This window comes from Pseudophryne corroboree, unplaced genomic scaffold (genome assembly GCF_028390025.1).
Source record: "Pseudophryne corroboree isolate aPseCor3 unplaced genomic scaffold, aPseCor3.hap2 scaffold_777, whole genome shotgun sequence".
NCBI classification, from domain to species: Eukaryota; Metazoa; Chordata; class Amphibia; order Anura; family Myobatrachidae; genus Pseudophryne; species Pseudophryne corroboree.
In genome coordinates, this window is record NW_026970356.1 from 213,804 (window position 1) to 226,358 (window position 12,555).

A 12,555-nucleotide genomic window follows, 5' to 3' on the forward strand; every position below is an offset into this window, starting at 1 on the left:
CCAGGGACGTAATTGACCTTGTTATCAGATTTTGGTGATCTTTAAGTAGACAAGTCAAAATTTCAAACCCCCTCTTATGGTGTAGGGCACCTGGCCTTCAATGATGTAATCAGAGTTAGATTTGATTCAGTGATTTTATAAAAACAGCTAGGAAGCACAATTTAGCAGTGAGTTGCAGAGAAAAAGAAATATGCTGGCAAAAAAATCCAATTGAGTGATTAAACAGCTCTTAATTTTCTGGCTTTATTTTTATGCTAACAAATTTGTTCTCTGAAAAGTGTCGACAAAGCCAAGTCTCTGATTAACACCTTTGTAGGGATGGTTTTTCACCTATTACTAAATTAAACTTGCTTCATTGGAAAGGCAGCAAGATGCATCCTCATTTCAATGTCTACTGAAATAATACGGGTTGATACCAGGAAACATTAATGCCACTGCATCCTTGCTGATTTCTCATGTGGAAGTCTGTTTAATGTGAAAACAAGGTGATATCTAATTAGCACACAGGTAAGGAATTAAGAAAATCTTTATTTAAGGGTGAAGATGTTTCTCACAAAATCGTTGCCCCAATGCATCATTGAAATTCAAGCTGGAAAGATGATTTTAATATATCACTTGTACATTTTGTATTGCTCTTCTGGTGACAATGTAGTTTGTTTTTGTCAATTACCATTTTAATAATAGGGTAAAGAAAATTAAGTGGCTTTTTAAAAGAAAACAATACTTTCAATATACTATTAAAACAAATTAAAATGGTAAAAGTTATTGTACTTTAATGAAAAATAAAAGAGCAAAAATATCAATCCCAGTTTTGGATTACTTTAATTAACAAAAAAAATGCATATAGCAGAGGATAGTTTTAATCTGCCTACCTCTGGGTTATGGGCCCAGCATGCTTCCATTGCAGTACTCTGCTGCACATGTAAGTGCAAGAGATCCTGAAGCACTCACTCATCATGGGAAAGTACCAATGTGTTTCTTCGTTGGTGGATGGAAGAAACATCTTACAAAAACTCTCCAGATTACTGACTTTTTAAAGTTTTTCTAGGAAACGTTTTAGATGAATGCTTATTAGCCTTTGTCAGTATCCACTTTTGCAAAGTGTCTCTGTGGTGCAATCAGTTAGTGTGTTTGGCTACTAACCAAAAGGTTGGTGGTTCAATCCCACCCAGGGATGTAAGTGACCTTGTGATCAGGTTTTGGTGATCTTTAAGTGGACAAGTCAAAATTTCAAACCCCCTGTTATGATGTAGGGTACCTGGCCTTCTCTGATGTAATCAGAGTTAGATTTGATTAAGTGATTTTATAAAAAACAGCTAGGAAGCACAATTTAGCAGTGGGTTGCAGAGAAAAAAAATATGCTGGCAGAAAAATCCAATTGAGTGATTAAACAGCTCTTCATTTTCTGGCTTTATTTTTATGCTAACAAATTTGTTCTCTGAAAAGTGTCCACAAAGCCAAGTCTCTGATGAACACCTATGTAAGGATGGTTTTTCACCTATTACTAAATTAAACTTGCTTCATTGGAAAGGCAGCAAGATGCATCCTCATTTCAATGTCTACTGAAATAATACAGGTTGACACCAGGAAACATTAACGCCACTGCATCCTTGCTGCTTTCTCATGTAGAAGTCTGTTTAATGTGAAAACAAGGTGATATCTAATTAGCACACAGGTAAGGAATTAAGAAAATCTTTATTTAAGGGTGAAGATGTTTCTCACAAAATCGTTGCCCCAATGCATCATTGAAATTCAAGCTGGAAAGATGATTTTAATATATCACTTGTACATTTTGTATTGCTCTTCTGGTGACAATGTAGTTTGTTTTTGTCAATTACCATTTTAATAATAGGGTAAAGAAAATTAAGTGGATTTTTGAAAGAAAACAATACTGTCAATATACTATTAAAACAAATTAAAATGGTAAAAGTTATTGTACTTTAAGTAAACATAAAATAGCTAACATATCAATCCCAGTTTTGGATTACTTTAATTAACAAAAAAAATGCATATAGCAGAGGATAGTTTCAATCTGCCTACCTCTGGGTAATGGGCCCAGCATGCTTCCATTGCAGTACTCTGCTGCACATGTAAGTGCAAGAGATCCTGAAGCACTCACTCATCATGGGAAAGTACCAATGTGTTTCTTCGTTGGTTGATTTAAGAAAATTCTTACAAAAACTCTCCAGATTATTGACTTTTTAAAGTTTTTCTAGGAAACGTTCTAGATGAATGCTTATGAGCCTTTGTCAGGATGTACCTTTTGCAAAGTGTCTCTGTGGCGCAATCGGTTAGTGTGTCTGGCTACTAACCAAATGGTTGGTGGTTCAATCCCACCCAGGGACATAATTGACCTTGTGATCAGGTTTTGGTGATCTTTAAGTAGACAAGTCAAAATTTCAAACCCCATTTTATGGTGTAGGGTACCTGGCCTTCTCTGATGTAATCAGAGTTAGATTTGATTCAGTGATTTTATAAAAAACAGCTAGGAAGCACAATTTAGCAATGGGTTGCAGAGAAAAAAAATATGCTGGCAGAAAAATCCAATTGAGTGATTAAACAGCTCTTCATTTTCTGCCTTTATTTTTATGCTAACAAATTTGTTCTCTAAAAGTGTCCACAAAGCCAAGTCTCTGATTAACACCTTTGTAGGGATGGTTTTTCACCTATAACTAAATTAAACTTGCTTCATTGGAAAGGCAGCAAGATGCATCCTCATTTCAATGTCTACTGAAATAATACAGGTTGACACCAGGAAACATAAAACGCCACTGCATCCTTGCTGCTTTCTCATGTAGAAGTCTGTTTAATGTGAAAACAAGGTGATATCTAATTAGCACACAGGTAAGGAATTAAGAAAATCTTTATTTAAGGGTGAAGATGTTTCTCACAAAATCGTTGTTCCAATGCATCATTGAAATTCAAGCTGGAAAGATGATTTTAATATATCACTTGTACATTTTGTATTGCTCTTCTGGTGACAATGTAGTTTGTTTTTGTCAATTACCCTTTTAATAATAGGGTAAAGAAAATTAAGTGGATTTTTTAAAGAAAACTATACTGTCAATACACTATTAAAACAAATTAAAATGGTAAAAGTTATTGTACTTTAAGTAAAAATAAAAGAGCTAAAATATCAATCCCAGTGTTGGATTACTTTAATAAAAAAAAATGCATATAGCAGAGGATAGTTTTAATCTGCCTACCTCTGGGTTATGGGCCCAGCATGCTTCCATTGCAGTACTCTGCTGCACATGTAAGTGCAAGAGATCCTGAAGCACTCACTCATCATGGGAAAGTACCAATGTGTTTCTTCATTGGTTGATGGAAGAAACATCTTACAAAAACTCTCCAGATTATTGACTTTTTAAAGTTTTTCTAGGAAACGTTCTAGATGAATGCTTATTAGCCTTTGTCAGTACCCACTTTTGCAAAGTGTCTCTGTGGTGCAATCAGTTAGTGTGTTTGGCTACTAACCAAAAGGTTGGTGGTTCAATCCCACCCAGGGACATAATTGACCTTGTTATCAGATTTTGGTGATCTTTAAGTAGACAAGTCAAAATTTCAAACCCCCTCTTATGGTGTAGAGTACCTGGCCTTCTCTGATGTAATCAGAGTTAGATTTGATTCAGTGATTTTATAAAAACAGCTAGGAAGCACAATTTAGCAGTGAGTTGCAGAGAAAAAGAAATATGCTGGCAAAAAAATCCAATTGAGTGATTAAACAGCTCTTAATTTTCTGGCTTTATTTTTATGCTAACAAATTTGTTCTCTGAAAAGTGTCGACAAAGCCAAGTCTCTGATTAACACCTTTGTAGGGATGGTTTTTCACCTATTACTAAATTAAACTTGCTTCATTGGAAAGGCAGCAAGATGCATCCTCATTTCAATGTCTACTGAAATAATACGGGTTGATACCAGGAAACATTAATGCCACTGCATCCTTGCTGATTTCTCATGTGGAAGTCTGTTTAATGTGAAAACAAGGTGATATCTAATTAGCACACAGGTAAGGAATTAAGAAAATCTTTATTTAAGGGTGAAGATGTTTCTCACAAAATCGTTGCCCCAATGCATCATTGAAATTCAAGCTGGAAAGATGATTTTAATATATCACTTGTACATTTTGTACTGCTCTTCTGGTGACAATGTAGTTTGTTTTTGTCAATTACCATTTTAATAATAGGGTAAAGAAAATTAAGTGGCTTTTTAAAAGAAAACAATACTTTCAATATACTATTAAAACAAATTAAAATGGTAAAAGTTATTGTACTTTAATGAAAAATAAAAGAGCAAAAATATCAATCCCAGTTTTGGATTACTTTAATTAACAAAAAAAATGCATATAGCAGAGGATAGTTTTAATCTGCCTACCTCTGGGTTATGGGCCCAGCATGCTTCCATTGCAGTACTCTGCTGCACATGTAAGTGCAAGAGATCCTGAAGCACTCACTCATCATGGGAAAGTACCAATGTGTTTCTTCGTTGGTTGATTTAAGAAAATTCTTACAAAAACTCTCCAGATTATTGACTTTTTAAAGTTTTTCTAGGAAACGTTCTAGATGAATGCTTATTAGCCTTTGTCAGTATGTAATTTTTGCAAAGTGTCTCTGTGGCGCAATCGGTTAGTGTGTCTGGCTACTAACCAAAAGGTTGGTGGTTCAATCCCACCCAGGGACATAATTGACCTTGTGATCAGGTTTTGGTGATCTTTAAGTAGACAAGTCAAAATTTCAAACCCCATTTTATGGTGTAGGGTACCTGGCCTTCTCTGATGTAATCAGAGTTAGATTTGATTCAGTGATTTTATAAAAAACAGCTAGGAAGCACAATTTAGCAATGGATTGCAGAGAAAAAAAATATGCTGGCAGAAAAATCCAATTGAGTGATTAAACAGCTCTTCATTTTCTGGCTTTATTTTTATGCTAACAAATTTGTTCTCTAAAAGTGTCCACAAAGCCAAGTCTCTGATTAACACCTTTGTAGGGATGGTTTTTCACCTATAACTAAATTAAACTTGCTTCATTGGAAAGGCAGCAAGATGCATCCTCATTTCAATGTCTACTGAAATAATACAGGTTGACACCAGGAAACATTAACGCCACTGCATCCTTGCTGCTTTCTCATGTAGAAGTCTGTTTAATGTGAAAACAAGGTGATATCTAATTAGCACACAGGTAAGGAATTAAGAAAATCTTTATTTAAGGGTGAAGATGTTTCTCACAAAATCGTTGCCCCAATGCATCATTGAAATTCAAGCTGGAAAGATGATTTTAATATATCACTTGTACATTTTGTATTGCTCTTCTGGTGACAATGTAGTTTGTTTTTGTCAATTACCCTTTTAATAATAGGGTAAAGAAAATTAAGTGGATTTTTTTAAGAAAACTATAATGTCAATACACTATTAAAACAAATTAAAATGGTAAAAGTTATTGTACTTTAAGTAAAAATAAAAGAGCTAAAATATCAATCCCAGTTTTGGATTACTTTAATTAAAAAAAAATGCATATAGCAGAGGATAGTTTTAATCTGCCTACCTCTGGGTTATGGGCCCAGCATGCTTCCATTGCAGTACTCTGCTGCACATGTAAGTGCAAGAGATCCTGAAGCACTCACTCATCATGGGAAAGTACCAATGTGTTTCTTCATTGGTTGATGGAAGAAACATCTTACAAAAACTCTCCAGATTATTGACTTTTTAAAGTTTTTCTAGGAAACGTTCTAGATGAATGCTTATTAGCCTTTGTCAGTACCCACTTTTGCAAAGTGTCTCTGTGGTGCAATCAGTTAGTGTGTTTGGCTACTAACCAAAAGGTTGGTGGTTCAATCCCACCCAGGGACATAATTGACCTTGTTATCAGATTTTGGTGATCTTTAAGTAGACAAGTCAAAATTTCAAACCCCCTCTTATGGTGTAGAGTACCTGGCCTTCTCTGATGTAATCAGAGTTAGATTTGATTCAGTGATTTTATAAAAACAGCTAGGAAGCACAATTTAGCAGTGAGTTGCAGAGAAAAAGAAATATGCTGGCAAAAAAATCCAATTGAGTGATTAAACAGCTCTTAATTTTCTGGCTTTATTTTTATGCTAACAAATTTGTTCTCTGAAAAGTGTCGACAAAGCCAAGTCTCTGATTAACACCTTTGTAGGGATGGTTTTTCACCTATTACTAAATTAAACTTGCTTCATTGGAAAGGCAGCAAGATGCATCCTCATTTCAATGTCTACTGAAATAATACGGGTTGATACCAGGAAACATTAATGCCACTGCATCCTTGCTGATTTCTCATGTGGAAGTCTGTTTAATGTGAAAACAAGGTGATATCTAATTAGCACACAGGTAAGGAATTAAGAAAATCTTTATTTAAGGGTGAAGATGTTTCTCACAAAATCGTTGCCCCAATGCATCATTGAAATTCAAGCTGGAAAGATGATTTTAATATATCACTTGTACATTTTGTACTGCTCTTCTGGTGACAATGTAGTTTGTTTTTGTCAATTACCATTTTAATAATAGGGTAAAGAAAATTAAGTGGCTTTTTAAAAGAAAACAATACTTTCAATATACTATTAAAACAAATTAAAATGGTAAAAGTTATTGTACTTTAATGAAAAATAAAAGAGCAAAAATATCAATCCCAGTTTTGGATTACTTTAATTAACAAAAAAAATGCATATAGCAGAGGATAGTTTTAATCTGCCTACCTCTGGGTTATGGGCCCAGCATGCTTCCATTGCAGTACTCTGCTGCACATGTAAGTGCAAGAGATCCTGAAGCACTCACTCATCATGGGAAAGTACCAATGTGTTTCTTCGTTGGTTGATTTAAGAAAATTCTTACAAAAACTCTCCAGATTATTGACTTTTTAAAGTTTTTCTAGGAAACGTTCTAGATGAATGCTTATTAGCCTTTGTCAGTATGTAATTTTTGCAAAGTGTCTCTGTGGCGCAATCGGTTAGTGTGTCTGGCTACTAACCAAAAGGTTGGTGGTTCAATCCCACCCAGGGACATAATTGACCTTGTGATCAGGTTTTGGTGATCTTTAAGTAGACAAGTCAAAATTTCAAACCCCATTTTATGGTGTAGGGTACCTGGCCTTCTCTGATGTAATCAGAGTTAGATTTGATTCAGTGATTTTATAAAAAACAGCTAGGAAGCACAATTTAGCAATGGATTGCAGAGAAAAAAAATATGCTGGCAGAAAAATCCAATTGAGTGATTAAACAGCTCTTCATTTTCTGGCTTTATTTTTATGCTAACAAATTTGTTCTCTAAAAGTGTCCACAAAGCCAAGTCTCTGATTAACACCTTTGTAGGGATGGTTTTTCACCTATAACTAAATTAAACTTGCTTCATTGGAAAGGCAGCAAGATGCATCCTCATTTCAATGTCTACTGAAATAATACAGGTTGACACCAGGAAACATTAACGCCACTGCATCCTTGCTGCTTTCTCATGTAGAAGTCTGTTTAATGTGAAAACAAGGTGATATCTAATTAGCACACAGGTAAGGAATTAAGAAAATCTTTATTTAAGGGTGAAGATGTTTCTCACAAAATCGTTGCCCCAATGCATCATTGAAATTCAAGCTGGAAAGATGATTTTAATATATCACTTGTACATTTTGTATTGCTCTTCTGGTGACAATGTAGTTTGTTTTTGTCAATTACCCTTTTAATAATAGGGTAAAGAAAATTAAGTGGATTTTTTTAAGAAAACTATAATGTCAATACACTATTAAAACAAATTAAAATGGTAAAAGTTATTGTACTTTAAGTAAAAATAAAAGAGCTAAAATATCAATCCCAGTTTTGGATTACTTTAATTAAAAAAAAATGCATATAGCAGAGGATAGTTTTAATCTGCCTACCTCTGGGTTATGGGCCCAGCATGCTTCCATTGCAGTACTCTGCTGCACATGTAAGTGCAAGAGATCCTGAAGCACTCACTCATCATGGGAAAGTACCAATGTGTTTCTTCGTTGGTTGATCTAAGAAACATCTTACAAAAACTCTCCAGATTATTGACTTTTTAAAGTTTTTCTAGGAAACGTTCTAGATGAATGCTTATTAGCCTTTGTCAGTATCCACTTTTGCAAAGTGTCTCTGTGGTGCAATCAGTTAGTGTGTTTGGCTACTAACCAAAAGGTTGGTGGTTCAATCCCACCCAGGGACATAATTGACCTTGTGATCAGGTTTTGGTGATCTTTAAGTAGACAAGTCAAAATTTCAAACCCCCTTTTATGTTGTAGGGTACCTGGCCTTCTCTGATGTAATCAGAGTTAGATTTGATTCAGTGATTTTATAAAAAACAGCTAGGAAGCACAATTTAGCAGTGGGTTGCAGAGAAAAAGAAATATGCTGGCAAAAAAAATCCAATTGAGTGATTAAACAGCTCTTCATTTTCTGGCTTTATTTTTATGCTAACAAATTTGTTCTCTGAAAAGTGTCCACAAAGCCAAGTCTCTGATTAACACCTTTGTAAGGATGGTTTTTAACCTATTACTAAATTAAACTTGCTTCATTGGAAAGGCAGCAAGATGCATCCTCATTTCAATGTCTACTGAAATAATACAGGTTGACACCAGGAAACATTAACGCCACTGCATCCTTGCTGCTTTCTCATGTGGAAGTCTGTTTAATGTGAAAACAAGGTGATATCTAATTAGCACACAGGTAAGGAATTAAGAAAATCTTTATTTAAGGGTGAAAATGTTTCTCACAAAATCGTTGCCCCAATGCATCATTGAAATTCAAGCTGGAAAGATGATTTTAATATATCACTTGTACATTTTGTATTGCTCTTCTGGTGACAATGTAGTTTGTTTTTGTCAATTACCATTTTAATAATAGGGTAAAGAAAATTAAGTGGATTTTTGAAAGAAAACTATACTGTCAATATACTATTAAAACAAATTAAAATGGTAAAAGTTATTGTACTTTAAGTAAAAATAAAAGAGCAAAAATATCAATCCCAGTTTTGATTACTTAAATTAACAAAAAAAAAATGCATATAGCAAAGGATAGTTTCAATCTGCCTACCTCTGGGTTATGGGCCCAGCATGCTTCCATTGCAGTACTCTGCTGCACATGTAAGTGCAAGAGATCCTGAAGCACTCACTCATCATGGGAAAGTACCAATGTGTTTCTTGGTTGGTTGATGGGAGAAACATCTTACAAAAACTCTCCAGATTATTGACTTTTTAAAGTTTTTCTAGGAAACGTTCTAGATGTATGCTTATTAGCCTTTGTCAGGATGTACTTTTTACAAAGTGTCTCTGTGGCGCAATCGGTTAGTGTGTCTGGCTACTAACCAAAAGGTTGGTGGTTCAATCCCACCCAGGGACGTAATTGACATTGTTATCAGATTTTGGTGATCTTTAAGTAGACAAGTCAAAATTTCAAACCCCCTGTTATGGTGTAGGGTACCTGGCCTTCTCTGATGTAATCAGAGTTAGATTTGATTCAGTGATTTTATAAAAACAGATAGGAAGCACAATTTAGCAGTGGGTTGCAGAGAAAAAGAAATATGCTGGCAAAAAAAATCCAATTGAGTGATTCTGGCTTTATTTTTATGCTAACAAATTTGTTCTCTGAAAAGTGTCCACAAAGCCAAGTCTCTGATTAACACCTTTGTAGGGATCGTTTTTCACCTATTACTAAATTAAACTTGCTTCATTGGAAAGGCAGCAAGATGCATCCTCATTTCAATTTCTACTGAAATAATACAGGTTGACACCAGGAAACATTAACGCCACTGCATCCTTGCTGCTTTCTCATGTGGAAGTCTGTTTAATGTGAAAACAAGGTGATATCTAATTAGCACACAGGTAAGGAATTAAGAAAATCTTTATTTAAGGGTGAAGATGTTTCTCACAAAATCGTTGCCCCAATGCATCATTGAAATTCAAGCTGGAAAGATGATTTTAATATATCACTTGTACATTTTGTATTGCTCTTCTGGTGACAATGTAGTTTGTTTTTGTCAATTACCCTTTTAATAATAGGGTAAAGAAAATTAAGTGGATTTTTTAAAGAAAACTATACTGTCAATATACTATTCAAACAAATTAAAATGGTAAAAGTTATTGTACTTCAAGTAAAAATAAAAGAGCAAAAATATCAATCCCAGTTTTGATTACTTAAATTAACAAAAAAAATGCATATAGCAAAGGATAGTTTCAATCTGCCTACCTCTGGGTTATGGGCCCAGCATGCTTCCATTGCAGTACTCTGCTGCACATGTAAGTGCAAGAGATCCTGAAGCACTCACTCATCATGGGAAAGTACCAATGTGTTTCTTCATTGGTTGATGGAAGAAACATCTTACAAAAACTCTCCAGATTATTGACTCTTTAAAGATTTTCTAGGATACGTTCTAGATGTATGCTTATTAGACTTTGTCAGTATGTACTTTTTGCAAAGTGTCTCTGTGGCGCAATCGGTTAGTATGTCCGGCTACTATCAAAAAGGTTGGTGGTTCAATCCCAACCAGGGACATAATTGACCTTGTTATCAGATTTTGGTGATCTTTAAGTAGACAAGTCAAAATTTCAAACCCCCTGTTATGGTGTAGGGTACCTGGCCTTCTCTGATGTAATCAGAGTTAGATTTGATTCAGTGATTTTATAAAAACAGCTAGGAAGCACAATTTAGCAGTGGGTTGCAGAGAAAAAGAAATATGCTGGCAAAAAAAATCCAATTGAGTGATTAAACAGCTCTTCATTTTCTGGCTTTATTTTTATGCTAACAAATTTGTTCTTTGAAAAGTGTCCACAAAGCCAAGTCTCTGATTAACACCTTTGTAGGGATGGTTTGTCACCTATTACTAAATTAAACTTGCTTCATTGGAAAGGCAGCAAGATGCATCCTCATTTCAATGTCTACTGAAATAATACAGGTTGACACCAGGAAACATTAACGCCACTGTATCCTTGCTGCTTTCTCATGTGGAAGTCTGTTTAATGTGAAAACAAGGTGATATCTAATTAGCACACAGGTAAGGAATTAAGAAAATCTTTATTTAAGGGTGAAGATGTTTCTCACAAAATCGTTGCCCCAATGCATCATTGAAATTCAAGCTGGAAAGATGATTTTAATATATCACTTGTACATTTTGTATTGCTCTTCTGGTGACAATGTAGTTTGTTTTTGTCAATTACCATTTTAATAATAGGGTAAAGAAAATTAAGTGGATTTTTGAAAGAAAACAATACTGTCAATATACTATTAAAACAAATTAAAATGGTAAAAGTTATTGTACTTTAAGTAAACATAAAAGAGCCAAAATATCAATCCCAGTTTTGGATTACTTTAACAAAAAAAAAATGCATATAGCAGAGGATAGTTTCAATCTGCCTACCGTTGGGTTATGGGCCCAGCATGCTTCCATTGCTGTACTCTGCTGCACATGTAAGTGCAAGAGATCCTGAAGCACTCACTCATCATGGGAAAGTACCAATGTGTTTCTTCGTTGGTTGATCTAAGAAACATCTTACAAAAACTCTCCAGATTATTGACTTTTTAAAGTTTTTCTAGGAAACGTTCTAGATGAATGCTTATTAGCCTTTGTCAGTATCCACTTTTGCAAAGTGTCTCTGTGGTGCAATCAGTTAGTGTGTTTGGCTACTAACCAAAAGGTTGGTGGTTCAATCCCACCCAGGGACATAATTGACCTTGTGATCAGGTTTTGGTGATCTTTAAGTAGACAAGTCAAAATTTCAAACCCCCTTTTATGTTGTAGGGTACCTGGCCTTCTCTGATGTAATCAGAGTTAGATTTGATTCAGTGATTTTATAAAAAACAGCTAGGAAGCACAATTTAGCAGTGGGTTGCAGAGAAAAAGAAATATGCTGGCAAAAAAAATCCAATTGAGTGATTAAACAGCTCTTCATTTTCTGGCTTTATTTTTATGCTAACAAATTTGTTCTCTGAAAAGTGTCCACAAAGCCAAGTCTCTGATTAACACCTTTGTAAGGATGGTTTTTAACCTATTACTAAATTAAACTTGCTTCATTGGAAAGGCAGCAAGATGCATCCTCATTTCAATGTCTACTGAAATAATACAGGTTGACACCAGGAAACATTAACGCCACTGCATCCTTGCTGCTTTCTCATGTGGAAGTCTGTTTAATGTGAAAACAAGGTGATATCTAATTAGCACACAGGTAAGGAATTAAGAAAATCTTTATTTAAGGGTGAAAATGTTTCTCACAAAATCGTTGCCCCAATGCATCATTGAAATTCAAGCTGGAAAGATGATTTTAATATATCACTTGTACATTTTGTATTGCTCTTCTGGTGACAATGTAGTTTGTTTTTGTCAATTACCATTTTAATAATAGGGTAAAGAAAATTAAGTGGATTTTTGAAAGAAAACTATACTGTCAATATACTATTAAAACAAATTAAAATGGTAAAAGTTATTGTACTTTAAGTAAAAATAAAAGAGCAAAAATATCAATCCCAGTTTTGATTACTTAAATTAACAAAAAAAAAATGCATATAGCAAAGGATAGTTTCAATCTGCCTACCTCTGGGTTATGGGCCCAG

General features: G+C 34.6%; 8 non-coding genes across 8 annotated transcripts; all 8 read left to right on the forward strand.

The window, feature by feature from the left end:
• The first annotated feature begins 2,272 nt into the window (after positions 1-2,272).
• TRNAS-ACU (transfer RNA serine (anticodon ACU)) lies at positions 2,273-2,346 on the forward strand. The gene has a single exon. It is a non-coding gene; the product is annotated as a tRNA-Ser (tRNA).
• A 1,091-nt stretch (positions 2,347-3,437) lies between these two features.
• On the forward strand, positions 3,438-3,511 carry TRNAS-ACU (transfer RNA serine (anticodon ACU)). Its single transcript has one exon. It is a non-coding gene; the product is annotated as a tRNA-Ser (tRNA).
• A 1,095-nt stretch (positions 3,512-4,606) lies between these two features.
• Positions 4,607-4,680, forward strand: TRNAS-ACU (transfer RNA serine (anticodon ACU)). Its single transcript has one exon. It is a non-coding gene; the product is annotated as a tRNA-Ser (tRNA).
• A 1,091-nt stretch (positions 4,681-5,771) lies between these two features.
• TRNAS-ACU (transfer RNA serine (anticodon ACU)) lies at positions 5,772-5,845 on the forward strand. The gene has a single exon. It is a non-coding gene; the product is annotated as a tRNA-Ser (tRNA).
• A 1,095-nt stretch (positions 5,846-6,940) lies between these two features.
• Positions 6,941-7,014, forward strand: TRNAS-ACU (transfer RNA serine (anticodon ACU)). Its single transcript has one exon. It is a non-coding gene; the product is annotated as a tRNA-Ser (tRNA).
• Positions 7,015-8,105: 1,091 nt separating this feature from the next.
• TRNAS-ACU (transfer RNA serine (anticodon ACU)) lies at positions 8,106-8,179 on the forward strand. Its single transcript has one exon. It is a non-coding gene; the product is annotated as a tRNA-Ser (tRNA).
• A 1,098-nt stretch (positions 8,180-9,277) lies between these two features.
• On the forward strand, positions 9,278-9,351 carry TRNAS-ACU (transfer RNA serine (anticodon ACU)). Its single transcript has one exon. It is a non-coding gene; the product is annotated as a tRNA-Ser (tRNA).
• A 2,245-nt stretch (positions 9,352-11,596) lies between these two features.
• TRNAS-ACU (transfer RNA serine (anticodon ACU)) lies at positions 11,597-11,670 on the forward strand. Its single transcript has one exon. It is a non-coding gene; the product is annotated as a tRNA-Ser (tRNA).
• Positions 11,671-12,555: the final 885 nt, after the last annotated feature.